Genomic DNA, 21,337 nt, shown 5'->3' with positions numbered 1-21,337 from the left:
AGGGAAGTCAGTGTAAAGTTATAGTTAATCCAATGTAATATAAAGAAGATTATGATGATAATAAAAAAAAAAAAAAAAAAAAAAAAACAAGATACCTGCAAATCATATCCAACAACATATAAAAAAGATTATTCATCACGATCAGTAGGCTTTACTACAGGGATGGAAGGGTGGTTCTAGATACACAAGACCATAAATACACCATATTAACAGAAAGGTAAAAACCATTTAATCATTTCAATTGATGCAGAGAAAGCATTTGATAAAATACAATTGTCCCTTCATGATTAACACTCTCGGCAAGATGGGTATAGAAGGGAAATCATTTCTCAACACAATAAAAGCCATCTATGAAAAACCTATAGCTAACATTATACTGAATGGGGAAAAGCTAAAAGCTTTTCAACTAAAAACGGGTACTAGACAAGGCTGCCCACTTTCTACACTGCTTTTAAATATAGTGCTGGACATTTTAGCCAAAGCAATCAGAAAAGAGAATATAAAAGGCATTCAAATAGGCAAAGAAAACTATGAAAATCTCAAAGATACTGAAAAGGACACAAAAAAGTGGAAGGACATCCCATGTTCCTGGATTGGCAAAATTAATATAATCAAAATGGCAATTCTACCCAAATTAATCTACATATTTAACGCAATTTTAATCAAAATGCCAGAAACATTCTTCATGGGTCTAGAAAAAACAATCATAGAATTTGTCTGGAATCATAAAAGACCTCATATTGCCAAAGCAATCTTGCACAAGAATAGTGGAGTGGGCGGCATATTACCCCCGACCCCAAAATATACTATAAAATTGTGATATCAAAACAGCATGGCACAAAAACAGACAGGTGGACCAATGGAGTAGAATCGGGGCCCCAGAAATAAACCCCAAAGCTTACAGCCAACTGATTTTTGACAAAGGATACCAGTCAATCCCCTGGGAAAAGGAAAACCTCTTTTGCAAATGGTGCTGGAAAAACTTGGTATCCACCTGCAGAAAGATGAAACTGAATCCCCATCTTTCACCATTAACAAAAATCAACTCAAAGTGGATCAAAGATCTGAACCTAAGACCTCAAACTATAAAACCAAACTATAAAACTACTGGTGGAAAAAACTTGGGAAACATTGGGGTAGGCAAAGACTTCTTAAATAAGACCCCCAAAGCATGGGTAATAGTCCCTAAAATAGACCAGTGGGACTATATCAGATTAAGAAATTTCTGCACAGTGGGGCTGGCAGGTGGCGTGGTGGTTAAGGATGCTCGACTCCCACGCGGCCAACTGTGGTTCAAGTCCCAGCCCCAGCAGCTTGCTTTCTCGCTTTCTCTCACTTCATCTCCCTCTCTGGTCAAACTAAAACAAAGTTGAATAAAATAATTCTTTAAACAAGGGGGAAAAAAAAAGTTTCAGCACAGCAAAGGACATGGCAATCACTGTCAATCAACAACCCTCATAATGGGAGAGTACTTTTGCAAAATGTATCTCAGATAAGGGACTGATAACCAAAATACACAGGGAATTCAAGTGACCTACCCGAAAAATAAATGATTAACCCAATTAAAAGATGGGAAAATGAGCTAAACAAAAATTTTTCTAAGGAAAACATATGAACAGCCAAAAAGCATATGAGAAAATGCTAAGCACCCCTCATCATAAGGGAGATATAGATCAAAATCACTATGAGATACCACCTAAACTCTGTCAGAATGACGAAGATTAAAAATACAAAAAGTGGTAAGTGCTGGTGGGGTTGTGGTGAAGGGGGAACTCCCCTACACTGCTGATGAGAATGTAAATTGGTTTAGCTACTGTGGAAAACAATATGAAAGTTTCTCAAAGGTCTACAAATAGAACTACCCTTTGATTTAGAATCTCACTCTAGGTATCTACCCAAAGGACAGGAAAACATTCAGTTGGAAAAGTGCTTGCACATCGACGTTTATTACTGCATTATTCACAATTGCTAAGACATGGAACCAACCCAAATTTCGACAAACAGATATGAATGGATTGGTACATATACTCTATGGAATACTATTCAGCCATGAAAAAACAACAGGACGCTGACATTTGATAAAAAGTGGTCGAATATGGAAGATTTATTGTTGAGTGTAGCAAGCCAGGCTATGAAAGAAAGATATTGTATGTATCCACTTAATATATACCGAGTATCTGCACTCTGTGGTAGAGGTTAAAATATTAGAGAGCATAAAAGCAGTGAAAAGTTATGGACACTGGGGACAGTGTGGAACAGGGGAGAGAAGGGAAGAGTATAGAGAAGGATAGCATGAGAACAAATAGCGAGGCATGACATTTATGGAACACAGAAATGGTTTATTACCTATTGATAACAACATGTATAGTCTTCTCTACTCGACTGGTCTGAGAAGTATTTCATGTTAAGTAAATTCTCTTCACAAGTCAAATGATGTATAGTGATTAAATGTTTAAAAAAATAATAATGAGAATAAAAAATAATAATCTGAAAAAAAAGAAAAGTTATTTGATGACGGTATGTGGATAGTAATGGCTTTGTCTTGATTAATATCCATGGTAATCATGCTGGAAAACGAAATGTTAAACACTAAAAATATATGTGGTTAAATGTAATATAAAAAAATTTAAGTAAAAAAAAAAAAAGAAAAGCACATAGGTACACGTGGTGTGTACATGCTCCATATTCTCATATGATGGAAAAATGGAGGAGATGCAACATGACTGTACCACCTTGAAGGGTGTTGCTCCCCTCACCCTACTAGTCTATCTCTCTGTAAGCAAATGTGCTGTCTGGCAATAAAGCAATAAAAACCTTCCTTCACTGTCAGTAATGGCACAAAAAAATGAACTAAATAAATAAATCAGTTCAGTATATTTCTGTGGCTCTATTTCAGTGTTCTCTGTTCTGTTCCACTGATAGATGTGTCTACATCTATACTCATACCACTCAGTCTTGATTACTGTGGCTATATAATAACTCTTGAAATCTGGTAGACTGATTCTTATGTCTTATTCTTTTTCAAAATTGTTTTACTATTCTAGCTTCCTTAGTTTTCCATGTAAATTTTAGAATTATCTTGTCTATACTGACAAAAAAACATCTTATTGAATCAAATAGCATTTATAATATGAATAAATAACAAGTACATAACAAGTGAATGGTATAACTGGATATTGTATGAGAACTCAAATTCAACTGAGTCAAAGCAAATATTTGCCCTTGCTTTTCTCCTTTCTGTATCTCAGTTTACAGGATTACTATCTACATAGTAATCAGTCATTTACTAATTTATTTGACAACCATTTACCAGGCACAAAACCAGGCACTTGGATAAAGAATGAAATATAGTTCCTCTTCCTAAGGCTAAGAAGGTGAAATATAAAGAATTAACTGGAGTATTCTATGATAAGTATCACAGGAGAGTATAAACAAGGTATTTGGTAACACTAAGGCGTCGCAGGAGCTGAGAAACAATCTGTGAACACTTACCAGAGGGAATGTTTAGGCAGCAAACTGATAGATTAGGATAAGTTAACTAGGCTGATTATGAGGAAAAAGTTAAGACAAGCCAAAAAAGTTTGTGCAACCACACAGAGGCATAATAACAAAACCTGTTTGGGTAGCTTATGTAAGAGGTAAGGGAGGGACTAGAGACTAGCTATAGGTTGGTATAGGCCAGATCATAAAGGGAGAGGCTCATTCCATGCTAAGATACTTTCATACTCACATAAGGAACCATTAGGAATTTTAAAATGAGAAACCACATGATCAGATAGGAGTTTTAGCAAGCCAACAGTAGCACTAGCAGCAGGGTGGAAGATAGAAGGGCAAAAAAAATGACAGATAAAAGCTGGAGGAGAAAGTAGATGAAATAGACCTGTAAACAATTCTAAACACCAAGAGAGTGAGAATACTGAGATATAGCAATATGAAGAGGCAGAAAGTTTTAAAAAATATTTACAAGGACTTGGTAACTAATAAAATGTGGAAAAGGTAAAGAATTCTAAGAAATACACTAAGTTTCTGGCTTCTAATAGCTGGCAGAAACAAATTTCAGCTTCCTACAATGTATGGAATTCAATACCAGAGCATTCTTTCCAACTTTAGAATTATAGATTCAGGCTTTACTTTCTTTTTTTTTTTTTTTTTTAAAGAGAGATTAGGAGAGACAGACAGACATAGAAAGTGAGAAATCACTCTCCAGTGGAGATGGCCACAATCCCTTCTCCTCTGATCTCCTCTCGGGATTTCAGGCATGCATGTACACATGCCAAGCATGACTTTCAAGTCACCAGGTCCAGGACTCGAACCACTGTCGACTACGTGGGAGTCCAGTGACGTAACCATTACGCCATCTGCTGGTCCACAGGCTTTAGCTTCTCTTCAAAGTCAGACTATAATGAAGGGCATGGCTACCTTCAGCACATTGATTTAACTCTAAAACTGCAAGCACTAAGCCACATTTCATCAGAATTTGGGAGCAGAGGAGTAGAACAGAAATAAGATGCTGGAAACAGGTTCTAAGGAATCCACAAACTGAGATAGGCACACTAATTTTTCATGGCCTCCACTAACATTTTATCTCTCCCATAAAAAAGGTTAGGTAAGGTTGAGGACTACGGCTAAGCCCCAAAAGTGTGTCAGTCAACTATTTGGCATAAGCTAAACAGAAAGGCACAATATAAGTAAAAGAAATGAAAATCCTCAATGTGAGCACCTAAGGAGAGGATACTAAAGTAATGATGCCATAGAGTTTTGTGAAGCAGTGATTGACCCAGCCATTTGTATGTATGGGATATTCATTCTCATAAAAAATACTTTTAAGAATTGTTTGTGCTAAGTAATGGTCACAGATTAGGGGCTGGACAAGGTACAGCAGAAACATGCAATGCTCGATGACGCTGATCCACATGGGAAGGTTCCACATTTGTGCTCAGAGCCCTCCCTATGTATGCCAGCTATGTGCATGCCCATAGTCCCGCGCTGGCTGGGGCTGGGTTTCAATCCAGGCATCAGAACTATGTTGGGGGTGCTGTCTCTCTGTCTCTCTTGCTCATAAAAGAAATAAATACACTTATTTTTTAAAAAAAGTGACAGGGACCAGCAGTTAAGGCACTGGACTCCTATATGGCTGACGGCAATTTGAATCCAGACTTGGCAGCTTGAAACTCATGCTGGGCACATTTGAGTGTGTGCTCAAAATACCAGGAGGAGAGTGTAGGAAGAACTGCAGCATGGCCATGCTGCGTGCAGGGTGATTTCTCACTTTTCCTTTCACTCTCTTTCTGTCCCTCCCCTCTCTGATAAGCACATGGGCCCTATGGCAAAAACCTAAAGAAAAAAAAAATTTCAACATAATCACTTATTTATTTACTAATGTTTATAGAACACTTAATAATATAGTAATATTATATGTTTATATATTATATATAAACATATACATATATATAATATATAAGATGTAAGAAAAAGCTTCTCAAATTTAGCTTACCAAGATTCTTCCACCCTTGTAACATCTGTTAGCACTCTATGGTACTAGTGTTCCTTAAAATATACGCTGGGAATGCTGACCTAGCATGCAAAGCACTAAGGCTCACATAGGGATAAAGAGAAAAGCTAGAAAAAGAACCCAGGGGGCCAGCAGGTGCTGTGGCGTTTAAGGTTCTGGACTCCCTCATGGTTGACCGTGGCTTGAGTCCTAGATCTAGAAGCTTGAAAATCTCATTAGGTGCATGTGCACGTGTCCCCAAGACCCCAGGAGGAGAAGGGACTACAGCATGGCCATCTCCCCAAGGGGTGATTTCTCTCACTTTCCCTCTCTCTGTCTCTGCCAGCACGTGCCCTATGGCATATACCTAAAATAAATTAATTAATTAAAAGAACCCATGAAAGAACTTGAACACCAGATTAAGGGAGGTGGTGAAGGCTGAGCAAAGGAGTGATACAAAGATAGGCTCTGAGATGAGTAATGTCATCTGACGGCAAGAATACCACACTAAGAAAGTTTCAGAGTTATTCCAATAAGAAATAATAAGTAATCTTGGCTTAGCGGTGGTGGGGTGTGGTGCTAAGTTGCTGTGCTCCTCAGTTTAATTCTCGGTTTAACCTAAAAGGCTGGGTGTGGTGACATGTGCCTATAGTCCCAGCTGCAAGGGTAAGGCAAGAGAATCATATAGGAGACCTTGTCTTACAACCAGAAAACAAAAAGAAGTAACAGAGGATCTAAAGTCACAATGAAGGCAGAAAAGACCACACTCAGGGGTCATGAAGACCAAAAAATCAGTAAACCTGGATTTATGGGAAACTAGAGAAAAGTAAGTAGCAATGACTATAAAGTTCAGGTTTCTTTCTCTATTTTTAATTAAATGATTAGTCTTTATAGAAGTCAAAAAGTTAATAAGAGAAAGTAGTTGGAGGGGTTGGTAAGTGGCATGCTGGACTCCCACATGGTTGACCTTGGTACAAACTCCAGCTATGGCAGCTTGCCTTCTCACTTTCCCTTTCTCTTTATGTCTCTCTCCCACTTGTCAAATTAAAAAATATACAATAACAAATAAAATTAAATAATTCTATAGAAAAAATCTATTTAGTCGTATTTGGAAAGTCACGACATGTTTTTCTATGAAAAAACCCTCATGACTTTTCAGATGACCCAATAGCTGAAGAAGAATGCACAGAAAAAAAATTGCCAGACATGTTGCATACATGATAATCCCAGAACACCTGGTCAGAAAGATCTGTCTAGTAGACACTAGGATCCATTAGGTCTACACTGAGACTATGTGCCATATTCTTTTCCATCCAATTTTATACAGAAGAGAGCTTTTCTCCTATTTCTAGCCACACAATTACAGAGTAATATGGGAAAGAAAGTAGTTAAATTAAAATAAGGCAGGTCAGGGTGTATGTGCACGTGTGCCTAAGATCCCAATAGGAGGATGGAAAAGAAGGGACTGTGACGTGGCCATCCTCCCCGGGTGGTGATTTCTTGCTTTCTGTCTCTGTCTCTATCTCTCTGGCAAGTACAAGTGCCCTATAGCAAAAATAATTTAAAAAATAGGAGGCACGTATTTACTAATTAATAATAATTACCTATACAAAGAACAATCACACCTTTCAGAGTTTAAGTAATTCGAGATATATCAAGCTGAAGAGAAAGTGAGGACAGTATTTACATAGTAAAGCAACACTGCTTTTTTTGTTTGTTTGTTTGTTTTAAAAAAAGAGTATGGGTTCAGATTAAAAAATATACAATAACAAATAAAATTAAATAATTCTATAGAAAAAATCTATTTAGTCGTATTTGGAAAGTCACGACATGTTTTTCTATGAAAAAACCCTCATGACTTTTCAGATGACCCAATAGCTGAAGAAGAATGCACAGAAAAAAAATTGCCAGACATGTTGCATACATGATAATCCCAGAACACCTGGTCAGAAAGATCTGTCTAGTAGACACTAGGATCCATTAGGTCTACACTGAGACTATGTGCCATATTCTTTTCCATCCAATTTTATACAGAAGAGAGCTTTTCTCCTATTTCTAGCCACACAATTACAGAGTAATATGGGAAAGAAAGTAGTTAAATTAAAATAAGGCAGGTCAGGGTGTATGTGCACGTGTGCCTAAGATCCCAATAGGAGGATGGAAAAGAAGGGACTGTGACGTGGCCATCCTCCCCGGGTGGTGATTTCTTGCTTTCTGTCTCTGTCTCTATCTCTCTGGCAAGTACAAGTGCCCTATAGCAAAAATAATTTAAAAAATAGGAGGCACGTATTTACTAATTAATAATAATTACCTATACAAAGAACAATCACACCTTTCAGAGTTTAAGTAATTCGAGATATATCAAGCTGAAGAGAAAGTGAGGACAGTATTTACATAGTAAAGCAACACTGCTTTTTTTGTTTGTTTGTTTGTTTTAAAAAAAGAGTAGAGGTGCAACAGATGATGTGGTGGTTAAGGTGCTGGACTCCCATATGGCTGACAGCTTGAGGCCCAGAGCTGACAGCTTGCTTTCTCTTCTTTTTTTTTTTCTCTCTCTTTTTCTCTCTCTGGTTGGTGTGCATGCCCTGTAGCAAATTGAAAGGTAATAAATAATAAATACATATAAATAAATAATTGCGTTAAAAAATATGTAGGAACCAGTAGACAGTGTAACAATTACGTCACTGGACCCCCATGTAGTTGACCACAGTTTGAGTCCTGGACCCAGCAGCTTGAAACTCACACCGGGCACGTATGAGTACGTTCCTAAAATTCTGAGAGAAGACTGGAGGAGAAGAGACTGCGGTATGGTCATCCCTCCAGGAGGTGATTTCTCGCTTTCTGTCTTTGCAGCAAGCACACAGCAAAAACCTCTCTTTAAAAAAAAAAAAAAAAAATGTAGACAACCTTGAAAGAATTGAACTTGGTAATTCTATTGATAATAACTCAAAGATAGTCTAATATAGAGTATTTTTTTAAAAATTCAGATTCTAAAAACACCAGAGAAAACAGATGACAAAGGTCACTATTATACCATAAGAATTAACCACAGTCTACTAATTATATTAGTAGTAGTCAGGGTTTTTAATTTAGAACAAATACTCAAAGTAAAATCAATATAACTAATCCTTACTACACTGATCAGATTTTAAGCTTATTTTATACAATAAGTTCTCTTTCTTCAGATCGTGGTCACTCATCTTCTACAGCATTTACAGTAAACACTAGATATTCAACATCCAAAAGAATCTATTCAACACCAGAGTCAATGATTTCAATCAGAAAAGTAGGTAAAAATTATGAGCATTTCTTCATTTTGGTAACATAAACATAAAAATATAAAAACTGCATCCTATATAGAGATATAGTTGACCAATTTATTTATTTATTTTTATTTTAGAGTTTTTTGCTATAGGGTGCATGTGCTCACCGGAGAGACAGAAAGCAAGAAATCATCCCCCAGGGGGAATGGTCATGCTGCAATCTCTTCTCCATTCTCCTCTCAGGATTTTGGGCATGCACACATACATGCCTGGGTTTTAGTTTAAGTCATTGAGTCTGGGACTTGAACTGTGGTCAACTACATGAGAGTCCAGGGACATAACCATTATACCATCTGCTGGTCCTGACTTGAGTAATTATTAAATCCACTTTCCTAAATCATGTAAAGTATCACAATACATGATAGGACTTATTTTTTTAAATAATTTATTTTATTTATTCAATCATTTATTTCTTAATTTGACCAGAGAGAGACAGAAGGTGAGAGTGAAAGAGAGAGGAAGTGAGAAAGCAAGCCACCAGATTCAGGACTTGAACCCTGATCTGCCATGTGGGAGTGTCCAGCACCTTAACCACCATGCCACCTGCTGCTCCCAACAAGACTTATTTTTTTAAAAAATGGCAAAAGTGCAAGAACAGAGAGGGTAAAGAGCAGAAGTATTTCATTAGACCCATGGGTTTATAAAACAGTAAGGATTTATTCTGATACAAATTATCAATATATTTATAATATAACAATAATGAAACTGATTTCTCCCAAAAGTAATATTACTTGATATTTTATATTTATTATTCATTCAGTCAGCAGCATATCCAAATTGTTATGCTTTATATTTTTTTCAAAAACTGGGACCAGCAGTTAGTGTAATGGCTACGTCACTGGACTCCCACATAGTCAACTGCGGTTCGAGTCCCAGACCCGGTGGCTTAAACTCACGCCGGGCGCGTATGCATGTGTGCCCAAGATCCCGAGAGGAGAATAGAGGAGGAAGGATTGCGGCGTGGCATTCCCCCGGGGGGTGATTTCTGGCTTTCTGTCTCTCTCTGTCTGGCAAGCACGCGCACTCTATAGCAAAAAAAAAAAAAAAAAGTAACAATAACCTGTTATAGGAAATAGCTCAAAGAAAACCTCTTAGACTTATAAAATCTTTTATAAAAATGAATTACTTTATTTAACTTTATTTATTTGTTTACTTATTTATTTTGTTTAATTTGCGCAGAAAGGGACAGCAAGAGAGAGAGAGAAAATAAGCCACCAGGTCGGGGACTTGAACCATAGTCAGCCATGTGGTAGTCCAGCATCCCTAATATCATGCCATCTACCAGCACCAGACTTACAAAATCTTTTAGCCTATTCAAACAGGAAAAATTCTGTTACTTACAATATCCTAGATACAGAAACAACATAAGTGTCCATGAGCAAGTAAATGGATAAATAAAATGTGGCATATATACATAATGGAATACTATACAGACTTTTAAAAGAAGAAAATTCTGTCATTTATGACAACACAGAAAATCTGGAGAACACTATGTTAGGTGAAATAAGCCAGGCACAAAGAACAACTAACTACTGCATGATCTCACATTAGTGCAAAATCTAAAAAAGTTAAAATCATAGAGACAGAGAGTAAGATGGTATATACATACTGAAGGCTGGGGGTGTTGGAGAGGATGGAGAAAAAGGAGAGATTGGTCAAAAAGGACAAAGTCGAATTAGGCAAGAGAAATAAGTCTTAGAGGTCTATTGCACAGCATAATAATCAGTTAACAATAATGCACTGTATGCCTTGAAATTCTAAAAGAATATATTTTAAACATCCTTACCATAGAAATAAAGATGAGTAGGTAAGGTGATGAAAAAATTAACTAGATTAATTTAATCCTTCTACAACGGATACAACTACCAAAACATTACACTGTGCCCCATAAATATCTACAATGATTATTAAAATAAACACAGTCATGAAACAAACAAAAACAAATTTGATGGTAAGATTTAAATGCTAGATGATTTTAAAAGGACAAGGGAAAAAAATACAAAGGGGTCTTTAAAAAGATCATGGGAAATAAACATAAAAAGAGCATCGAAGACCAGCAGATGGCATAATGGTTACATCACTGGACTCCCACGGTAGTCAACCATGGTTAGAGTCTAGGGCCAGCAGTTTAAAACTCACATTAGGCATGTGTGCCTACATGCCCAAGATCCCAAGAGAATGGAGGAAAAGGGATTGCAGAGTGGCTATCCCCCCTGGGAGGTGATTTCTCGCTTTCTGTCTCTTTGGCAAGCACACATGCCCTATAGCAAAAATCTCTCTTAAAAAAAATACATGCATTTCAAAAATTTCTTGAACCAAAGTAAACTCATACTTAATTTTATTTTTCCACTAACTTTTCTAAAGTATCCTCATTTAAGTTCAGACTGCAAGAAAGGAAGATAAAATATTCCAATGAAAGGATGCTGTGAAAGACTTTGAAAACTAAATAGTATTCATGATTTTAAAAGAAACTATTCAACTACTTCCCATAAGAGATAGCAGAAAATTATTTAGCTTGGTTCCAGTCAAAGTTGCTGATCTAAATTGTATTTCAATAATGCAGGTGGAACAGTAGGGTTCATCCCCTATTTCACATTTAACTGAAGGTTTTGATCTTTAAGAATCAAAATGAATCATAGCTATGTTTATGTAAAAAAGAAAATGTACACAATTTAAAATTTAAATATTTATTTAAGTAGTAGGATTATCTGTTTTCATTTTAAAACACTTTTACAGAGTTTCTATAATTTTACATTAGTTTTAGAATAAAAATAAATAGGTCTATGTTCACGTCTTTCATTCTATCTTCTTCTCTAGTGTTTTAACTTGTCTAAACTACAGTATTAATGCAGCCATTGAGAGAAAGAGCTCTAAAACCATCCTACAGGCTTCAGTCTCAGTTCTGACATGCTGTTGTGGGACCCTGGACAAAGCTGGTTAAATCCTGTGCCTCGGTTTCCACATCTGTAAAATAGGAACAGCAAAAGTGCCTACATATCATAAGGTTAGTATGAAAATTGAAGTTGTCAACAAAAACCATGTAGAGAAGAGCCTGGAGAAGGCATTCAACAAATATTAACACTTACTACATCATATTATATATTTTAGATCCCCACTGACAAACAACTACAAACTAAACTGGAAGTTCTACAGAGCAGTACAAGTGGCCAAACCCCACAGGATACTGCTTGGATATATGACCCCACACAGAGATCAAATCTGGCTTCCTGAGCAGTCTGAAAATTATTACCAACATGTCACAACAGGAAACGGAAAGGCTATCACCAACATGACTTGGAAATTAGCCGATTTACTAACATAAACCCATGACTTCAATAAATCTGTTCTCCTGAACTGTATATATTCAAAACCAGGTCAAATATTTACATTGCCAATGAGTTATGTATGATTGATAGCACATGCTAAATAAAGCACAATTTCCAAGTAAAGAGATAAGTACTTCACATTTATATATTGACCTCTTAAACAAAATAATCTGGCTCATCACTCAAGCAATCAATCACTCTTTGAGATGGGAAATGGTGGGACTAAGAAGTAGAAAGCATATGCGATGGATTCTGTCAACAGTGGTTGTCACTATTAAACAAGAGGTTACATAGCATATTCAATTTGAGAAAATATCTGTAGGTCACATACATGGTTTTTAACATTACTACATAACAAGGAAACAACCAGCAGCAACACCTTTTAAGATGAAAGTCAACAATATACACATAAGCATTTCAACTACCTATGTACTCTTGAACTAATACTGCCACGTAGTGATTCACAAAGCCATGTAGAACTGATTGATAGTTAAATTACTTCCATACCAACCTCATCAAGAAAATAAATCTAAATTAACTCTTCAGAAAACATTTCTGGAAAGAATCAATTATATGAACCACAATGATGCTGCAGTAACTGAATTGAATGGATGAAAAGAGTTAACATTTGTAGAATTCCAACTTTTCAATTACATATGGGGGGGGAAAGTATGGTCACTGTTGATTCAAATTCTCACCTAAACAGAATTTCTTCCAAAGGACCCAAAAATCTTGGTCTCTAATATGCATATTTGCAATTATTTTCTATGTGCTCATTTTTAAATACCATAACACAAAGCATACCACATGCAAAGGTAATTTCTGAGATGATACCTTCTGGTCCAGTAAGTTTAAAGTCAAAACACACATATATACAAGAAGTGTTTATATATACACATCTGTAAAGATAGAAAAATAGAATATTTTTTAAATCTGGGCTAATTAAGCGAGAGTAATATCCACTAAGTTCAAAAATCATCTTTTCCTGGAACCCACTTCCACTCTATTTTAAGGTCTTTCCATGGTTCCTAAAGGAAATGGTGAGATTTTAAAGCATGTCCGAAGGGAGATACATAAGCAGGACCGGTTTATCATCATGTAGGTACACCTGTTCTAAGAGAAACCAAGATGAGAACGCTGCCCTCACAGCTGACCCAAAATCCGTGAACATGACAGCTAACGAATCTTCGCTCATACAATGCAACTCACCTCGCAGCTCAGAGACATAGCAAAATCGGTGGCTGTTTTTTGCGCTGCCTTTGGATTCTGCATCTGTTTCAAACCTAAAACCTAGCTGCCTGGGAGCTTCACCTGAAGAAAGCTTGACACACAACGAAAACTATCGCGATTTAAAAGATACCCGGTGTTTTCTACTTGATGAGGTTATGGAAATTTTGCCAGGTGGGACTTTTTTTAGCCCTCCTTCATACACGCGAGCAGCATTAAGTTAAATCCTCCTGCTTTAGAGGGCCCTAGAGTCCACCTGGTTCTATCCCAAAAAATAAAAACCTCCAATCTCACTTCCTTCTTAAAAGACTAAAACTGAATCCACGCTCCAACTTGGGAGTACAGTACGAAGGCTGTCAACCCACCACACCCTCCTTCCTCATTATCCGGCCCGATACCCGGCCGGGACGAACTTGGACTCCGAGAACGGAGCTGTGGGTTCCGGACCGGACAGTACCGGCCCTGACCCACCGGAGGGGAAGAGAAGCTGCGGGAGTCGGGAGCCCGACAGGTACGTCCCCAGCGTCGGCGCGTGACGTCACCGCGTTGACGTGAACGGCCGTTCGGCGTCCGGCCGCCCCAACATCTCCCCCGGCGGCCAGTCTTGGAGCCGAGTGGGCGCCGATTGGGCGGTGTGGGGAGGTGGGCGGGCCCGGGTTGGGTCGCGAGGAGGAGGAGCCGAGCGGCCTGGCGGGTGCTGCGCCTGAAGCCCTCCTTGGGCGATTAGTTCACGTCACTCACCCATTCTGCTTGCCCCTTGTGTGACCTCGTTAAAGGACAGGAGGCGGCCACCGTAGGGGTGGCATTGTCGCAAGGCCGCGGGCGCTCGCCGTCCCCAGCGTCATCGCGAAGCTGCAGTTCCACCCCGACGACAGAGTGCGGCCGCCTCCTGTGAAACAGCGGCAGGCCTCGGCCGCGAAACTGAGCAGCTAAAAGCCGCCGCCAACAAGCGCTCATATTTAAAACCTCCATCGGGAGAAACGCGGGCCTGCCTTTGGTGCTGTTTAGGTCAGCACCTATTTCCCCGTGTGTATCCGGGTTGCTCACGGCGGCAGGGAATGCGGTGGTGTGACTTCGCCTCATTTGTCGTCGCAGGTTCTGTGCCTAACCTACAAGGAAACCTGATAACGTGAATTTAGCCATCACGACTTTTCAAACGATGCTTGGAAATTAGGTATTTGGGAGAAGATACGGAATCTGAGATTCCTACACGGTCTGAATTGAGTTGATTTCTGTTTGCCACACATTTATTGAGCTCCTACTATGTGTCACAGAATTCAATAAACACCATCCCCATGCTTGAGGAGATGCAGGGGAAGAATGCCTGGCTTCAGCTCTAGCTTGCCAGTTAACTTGGTAAGCAGGTACAGTAGCTCCACTTATTCTTGGTTTTGCTGTCTGTGGCTCAGATACCCAGGATCAACCAGTGAGAAGATACATGAGTACAGTTAGATATTTTGAGAGACTACATTACTTAAAGTATGTTGTTTAAAATGTTCTATTCACCTTAAATAGCCTGATTTATACATTTAAGTTAATGGTGGGTATGTATGTATAAGAGAAAAAAATACAGGGCTCAGTACTATTGCTGGTTTCCTTATTCACTGAGGCTGCACGATATTCCTTGATAAAGGGATTGCGCAAGGAAGGGACTTAAAAAGATTTGTGGAAAATGGAATTAAAATATGAATTCTAGTGTGATAAAATTTGAAATCTATGCATAGTTTTTTCAAAATATGCATTTTCCATAAACTTGTTAAAAACCTCTTTTACAGGTATTGCAGTTCTTGAGCAGAATGTGTCAGATCAGTGTGAATGTCAACCACTGGGTGACAGAGTCAGACCTATGTGTGAATGATGAATGTCTCATGTATATGTAGTATGTTAAGACTATATGGTGCTTCATGAAGACTAAGTGCCTCTCATATATTTAGTGCCTTATGAATATTAGCTACATCTTGGTCTTCCCAGCCTTTCTATCTGTATTTCACATGTATTTGCTCTACTGTTTGTCACAAAGGTTAATGACTTACCTGTGCTTAACACACAAGTTTTGCCCAGGTACTTCTTTTCTCAAACAGTACAAGCCTGTACACTAGAGCTGGTATGGTGCCCATGGTTATGGTGGGGATTCTCAGAATAAAATCAAGTTTCTCATGCCTTCTTTCATTATTTTTACCAAAGTGAAATGTGTAGAACTATGGCAAAATCTGAGCAAAATTTCTTTTCTTCCCTATCCAAACTTTTCTTTCTTAAGTTTACTTATTTCTTCCATGAGCAAGAGAAAAAGAGAAAGCCACCACTAACAGGTCCTGACGCTGTGATCTACCCTAGCCTTCATCCATGGGCAAACATGTGCCCAAGGTACTCAGGGAGGTCTTCATATGTGAAACAGGAACCTTCCATGTGGGATTGCCTTGCAGAGCTTTAGGTTGTTCCTCTGCACCACTGTCTAGCCCTACAATTTTCTTAGATTCTTTTTGAAAAGGTGGGAAGGCAAGTAAAAACTTTCTTAAGTGAAATTTCTTTGGGGGGTAGGGTTTTTTTGCTATAGGGCACGTGTGCTCACCAGAGAGAGAGAGACAGAAAGATATAAAGCAAGAAATCACCCTCCAGGGGGGATGGCCATGCCGTAATCCCTTCTCTTTCATTCTCCTCTCAGGATCTTGGGCACACACGCAAACGTGCCCAGAGTGAGTTTAACCCCCCGGGTCCGGGACATGAATCGCGGTTGGCTACATGGGAGTTGAGCAACATAGCCATTACGCTAACTGCTGGTCCCTTACGTGAAATTTTTCACAAGAGATTTGCAGATACGGTATGCTTTCTCTTCTCCCTAAGGTTATGTAGCATAATATTGGATAGAGACACATAGAGTCTAACAGTCATTGAAAGTAGTCAGTCTTACTTGCTTTCTATGATGATAAAAAATCATTTTATGGTAGCAGCTTAGTTACTTCATGGGGAGTTATCACAAGGTTTTCTTTTTAAGTGGGCAAGAATAAGCCTACTATTCCATTTCATTTTCTCCAATATTTATTTTATGCACCAACTTATTCCTTTATGGGAACAATTTTTTTAAGAGATTTTTGCTATAAGGTATGTGTGCTCACCAGAGAGACAAAGTGAGAAACCACTCCCTGAGGGGATGGCCATGACGCAGTCTCATCTCCATTCTCCTCTTGGGATCTTGGGCTTGTATGCACACATGCTCAGTGTGCGTTTTAAGCCACCAGGTCCAGGACGCAAACCCCGGTCAGCTACTTGGAAGTCCAGTGACATATCCATTACACCATCTGCTGGTCCCTGGAAACTTATTTTTAAAATCATGGTTTCTGACATATGCAACATCACACTAATAGTTCTTTTTCTCTCTCTTTTTAAAGATGTTTGCCATAGGACTAGTGTGCTCACTGGAGAATGACAGTTCAAGACAGAGAAGAAAGCGAGAAATCACCTATACACCTCCTCCCAAGAGTGGATGGGCACACTGCAATCCCTTTGCCTCCATTCTCCTCTTGAGATTCTGGACATGCATACACATATGCCCAGTGTGATTTTCAAGCTACTGAGTCCAGGACTCGAACCTTACAGTTGGCCATGTGGGACCCAATGCCTTAACTATATGCCACGTGCTTCGCCTAACACCGGTGGCTCCTCAGTCTTCACTCTTACATGAGAACCATCTTAGAACCAGTTAAGTAGCCTCACAAAAATATCCTTGCTTAAGCCCCACTCCTAGACATTCTATTTTAACTGTTCCAAGGTTAGGCATATGTATCTTTCCAGGTAATGGATGGGACTCAGAAACACTGTGTTAGATGTGGGACAATAACTAAGTGCTTGGTGATAATATCGATATATTGCATGTAGCGAAGAACTCTATAATTCCACTGGCATTTTTGTTAGATAATTTGCTAGTGTTAAAAACTTTTCTTCAATAGATTTGGATGGAAGGAAATACAGGAAAAGGACCACAGCCAGATTTCCTGGAACATTTTAAGTGTCCTATTGTGAACACTTATAGTTTGATCTCATCACTTCTTAGCAGATGATACAGAAGAGATCCTGTTTGACTGAGGTTCTTAACAGATCTCTTACTTTAGTGGGATAATTAAGAAGGAAATTCTAGGACTGAGATAGTTCTCCAGAATGAGTTTTTAGAGAATGAATTTGTGAGCTTTTCCCATACAAAAGGAATTAAGAGTCAGCCTGATCACCATACTCTATACCATGAGTCCCCATCCCCCTGACTATAGACCAGTGCTGGTGTGTGGCCTGTTGGGGGCTTAATGTGCCATCTTCATCCCCTCACAGTAGCACCCAAGGCTGTGTTTGCAGCTGCTCCCCATCACTCACATTGCTGCCTGGGCCCTACCCCTTGACAGATCAGTGGTGGTACTGGATTCTCGTGAGAGTGTAAACCCTATTGTGTGATTATTTCATTATATATTGCAATGTGGTAATAGTGGAAATGGGGTACGTGGTGGATGTGATATGCATGGATCATTCCAGGACCAACCCCCCGCTCTCTGGTCTGTAAAGGGATGGTCTTCCATGAGGCGTGTTGCTGGTGCTAGAAAAATTGGGGACCCTTACACCAAACAACTCAAAATAAGAAACTTCTTGAGGCCAACAGGTGGCGTGGTGGTTAAGGGTGCTGGACTCCCACATGGCCGACCACAGTTTGAGTCCCAGATCTGGCGGCTTGCTTTCTCGCTTTCTCTCTCTCTGTCCCTCTCTGGTCAACTTAAAAATAAATAAATAAGTAAAGTTTAATAATAAATAAATAAAATAATTCTTTAAAAAAAAAAAAGAAAGAATAAACTTCTCACATGTCTAGTGTCTTGATAGTCCACAACACTTTCATATGGCTAGGTTGGCTCACTTGCAACATTATGGTCTTGGGGTAGTCATAACCCTTTCATAAAAACAGATTTCAAGCTAAAGAAGTAGAAGCTAGCAAGGTTTTTAAAGCCTAGAGCAGGAACAGCTATGCCATATTTTTGGCCAAGACAAAGCTCAATGCCAGGTGAAATTTATGAGAAGGGAAAGAATCAATGGTTGTGGTCATATTTGAAAATGATCTACCACATCCTAGATTACTTTTCAGAAGTAGGTTTGTACCACCTTCCCCCCCCCAAAAAGCAAGGGGTCAGCAGGTGGCATGGTGGACTCTCACATGGCACTGCTGTTTGAGTCCCAGACCTGGCGGCTTGAAATTTATGCCGGATGTGTGTGTTCATGCCCCAAATCCCAAGAGGAATGGAGAAGAGATTGCATTGTGCCCATCCCCCTGGAGGGTGATTTCTCACTTTCTGTCTCTCTGTCTCTCTCTCTCTCCAGTAAGTGCTTGTGCCCTATAGCAAAAATCTCTCAAAAAAAAAAAAGTGCCTATTTCCACAAGCACTGGATGTTTCTTATTTTGCAAATATTTTAAATTTCCTCTGCTTTTGGGACCAGCAGTTGGCATAATGGCTATGTCACTGGACTCCCACGTAGTCGACTGCAGTTCAAGTTCCAGACCTGGTGGCCTAAACTCAGGCTGGAGGCATGTGCATGTGCCCAAGATCCCGAGAGGAGAATGGAGAAGGGATTGCAGTATGGCCATCCCTCTGGTGGGTGATTTCTCTTTTTCTGCCTCTGTCTCTTTCTGGCAAGCACACATGCCCTATACCAAAAACCTCTCCCCCCCCAGAAAAAAAAATGTCCTCTGCTTTTGACAAAAGTGGTTTCAGTTGGGGGAACCAGCAGTTAGCGTAATGGCTATGTCGCTGGACTACCACGTAGTCGACCGCGGTTTGTGTCCCGGACCCGGTGGCTTAAAACTCACGCCGGGTGCATGTGCGTGCGTGCGTGCCCAAGATCCCGAGAGGAGAATGGAGGAGAAGGGATTGCGGCGTGACCATCCCCCCTGGGGGGTGATTTCTCGCTTTCTGTCTCTATGTCTCTCTCTGTCTGTCTGGCGAGCGCACACGCCCTGCAGTGAAAATCTCTCCAAAAAGGTTTCAGTTGCTAGCTGAATGAAGGTTAAGTGAGTGATCCTAGTTCAAGCCATGTGGAGCAAAAGAACCATCTGGCAGAAGTCTGCCTGATTTCTTGGCCCCAACGCTGTGAGGCATAATACGTCATTATTGTTTTAGGCCACTAAGTTTTAGGACAGTTTGTTATACAACAATATATAACCATACCACACAGGAGTATGTACTAAAGTATTAAAAAAATGCATACTTTCTTTTTTTTCTATGTCATTACTTTTATTTTTAATGTCCAGAAATTGTAAGGCAAGGACCAGAGCTTCCTTCCAGACACAGTATTTTTATAAATTCTCAATTGGCTGGTGAGGCCAATAGGGATACTTCTTGTATAATGCGGTTTCTGGGAAGACTTCATTCAAGTCCTCAATGGTCATCTGATCAAATGGAATTATGTTCTTCATCTTCTCCAGCTGTTTCTGATATTCTTCAATCCTGGACTTTGAGAAGGACACAAACTCAGCAGAACTTTTTTTTTTCTTTTTTTTTGAGAGATTTTCACTGTAGGGCGCGTGCGCTCGCCAGACAGACAGAGAGAGACAGAAAGCGAGAAATCACCCCCCAGGGGGGATGGTCACGCTGCAATCCCTTCTCCTCCATTCTCCTCTCGGGATCTTGGGCACGCACGCACGCACACGCGCCCGGCGTGAGTTTTAAGCCACCGGGTCCGGGACACGAACCGCGGTCGACTACATGGGAGTCCAGTGACATAGCCATTACGCTAACAGCTGGTTCCCAGCAGAACTTTTCACATCTTCCTTTTCTTCAGCGTCCACCTGGACAGAGTATTTATACTCTGGCACAGGAACCTTCAGGGCATTAAACTTCTCCAAGTCGTCCACCAAGCCTGCCTTGGCCACAATGGCCTTGTAGTACGCCCAGTCAATAGCTGGCGGCATCTCGGGTAGTGCAGCCAACCTGGAGAGGAGGGTCTCATTCCAAGTTTTCAGGGAGTTAGCAATAGCCTTTTGGTTTCAGGGTATTATTTCCTCAAAAGCTACCCAGTCAATAGTTTTTAGGGCAAATTTTTGCCCGGCCATCTTGCAATCCTTCAACCCCAGCAGCGAACCATCCACAGCAAGTAAAATATACATACTTTCTAACCCAGCAAACCTAGTTTTAGGAATCTATCCCTCAAAAATAATATCATTGGAAACATTCTTTATGTCTACCCAGTGAGGTATGGTCAAGTAGGTTTTAGTTCATCTATAATGTGGAATATTAATGTCATTAACAAGAATTAGTTGATTTCAGGGCTAGCAGGTGGTGTGGTTAAAGCACTAGACTCCCACATGGTAACCACAGTTCGAGTCCCAGACCTGACAGCTTGACACTCATGCCAGGTTAATGTGTGTGCATACCCAAAATTCCAGAAGGAAAATGGAGGAGAAGGGACTTTGGCGTGGCCATCTTCCCGGGGGATGACTTCTCACTTTCCCTCTCACTGTCTCTCTCTGGTGAGTGTATGCCCTATGGAAAAAAAACCTTATTTAAAAAAAAAATAATTAATTGACTTCTGGAGATATGCTCATGATATACTGTTGAGTTAAAAAAAAGGTACATTTTGCAAAACAATATGTATATTACAATCCCATTTAAAATATTAAAATGAATATACATGTAAATACATGCTTTATGTTGTCATTACCTTTGAGAAAATTATAGATGATATTTATGAAACTATTAACATTGATTTTATGGAGGATTGAACTTAGAAATAAACTTTGGGGAGACCAGCAGTTAGCGTAATGGCTATGTGGCTGGACTCCCATGTAGTCAACTGCAGTTCACGTCCCAGACCCGGTGCATGCCCAGGATTCCAAGAGGAGAAGGGAGGAAAAGGGATTGCTGTGTGGCCATTTCCCCTGGGGGGTGATTTCTTGCTTTCTGTCTCTCTGTCTCTCTCTGTCTGACACCTCACAAGACCAAAAGCCA

General features: G+C 39.6%; 2 protein-coding genes and 1 pseudogene across 5 annotated transcripts in view; 1 reads left to right on the top strand and 2 right to left on the bottom strand.

The window, feature by feature from the left end:
• Positions 1-13,820, bottom strand: part of CLCN3 (Cl-/H+ antiporter 3) — a 106,853-nt gene extending 93,033 nt beyond the window's left edge. For all 4 annotated transcript variants that reach the window (XR_003550894.1, XR_001371081.2, XM_006141316.3 and 1 more), the window contains exon 1: positions 13,350-13,820. The gene's annotated coding sequence lies outside the window, so the exon portion shown is untranslated. The remainder of the gene's footprint in view (positions 1-13,349) is intronic.
• A 440-nt stretch (positions 13,821-14,260) lies between these two features.
• Positions 14,261-21,337, top strand: part of LOC102483142 (serine/threonine-protein kinase Nek1) — a gene marked incomplete at its 3' end in the record, with an annotated part of 67,081 nt that continues 60,004 nt past the window's right edge. Inside the window, exons 1-2 of the mRNA XM_014591339.2 lie at positions 14,261-14,375; positions 14,463-14,723. The remainder of the gene's footprint in view (positions 14,376-14,462; positions 14,724-21,337) is intronic.
• LOC102476797 (ATP synthase subunit d, mitochondrial-like) lies at positions 19,546-20,567 on the bottom strand (annotated as a pseudogene).

This window comes from Tupaia chinensis, unplaced genomic scaffold (assembly GCF_000334495.1).
Source record: "Tupaia chinensis unplaced genomic scaffold, TupChi_1.0 Scaffold000051_1, whole genome shotgun sequence".
NCBI classification, from domain to species: Eukaryota; Metazoa; Chordata; class Mammalia; order Scandentia; family Tupaiidae; genus Tupaia; species Tupaia belangeri.
This window is presented reverse-complemented; position numbering and strand designations above follow the sequence as displayed.